General features: G+C 49.4%; 1 protein-coding gene across 1 annotated transcript in view; it reads left to right on the top strand.

Moving 5' to 3' along the window:
* Positions 1-358: 358 nt before the first annotated feature.
* LOC109922274 (zinc finger CCCH domain-containing protein 10-like) overlaps positions 359-528 on the top strand; it is a 6,605-nt gene continuing 6,435 nt past the window's right edge. The window contains exon 1 of the mRNA XM_020522287.2: positions 359-493. The gene's annotated coding sequence lies outside the window, so the exon portion shown is untranslated. The remainder of the gene's footprint in view (positions 494-528) is intronic.

Here is a 528-nt window from a genome sequence, read left to right as displayed (position 1 = left end):
CAGAAATCACACGACACCAGGTTACAGTCCAACAGGTTTATGTGAAAGACTGCTCTTGTACCATACTCTGACCCTGTGTTGTGCAGGAATTTTGCACATTGCTGCATTTAAGCAGTTTATATTCCTGGAATCTTACAATCGTACAGCACAGATCAGGCCATTTGGTCCATTGCTTCTATGCCAGTCAACAAAGATCTAACTACAGCAATCCCATTTTCCATCTTTTGACTCATAGGCCTTCCTACATGTTCCTTTCTAAGTATTTATTAAATGTAAAGTCACTATCCTGCCAGCTTCCACCAGCATTCTAGGCTGAACACCCCTTTAACAAAAGTCTCCCTCCCCACAGACAACAACCACCCTCCTGCTGGAGGCCCGGAACCTCTTGGCTGGGAGGACTGAATGGCAGCTCTTTGGCGCGGCAGGTCGTTGGTCGCTCTTGGCTCGGAGGAGTTGTTGTCGGCTCTTTGTCGCTGGAGGAGTTGCCGGGCGGGTAGGTTCGGGAGAGGATGGGGATGGGGATGGGGA

The sequence above is a fragment of the Rhincodon typus genome, chromosome 36, assembly GCF_021869965.1.
Source record: "Rhincodon typus isolate 14 chromosome 36, sRhiTyp1.1, whole genome shotgun sequence".
NCBI lineage: Eukaryota > Metazoa > Chordata > Chondrichthyes > Orectolobiformes > Rhincodontidae > Rhincodon > Rhincodon typus.
This window is presented reverse-complemented; position numbering and strand designations above follow the sequence as displayed.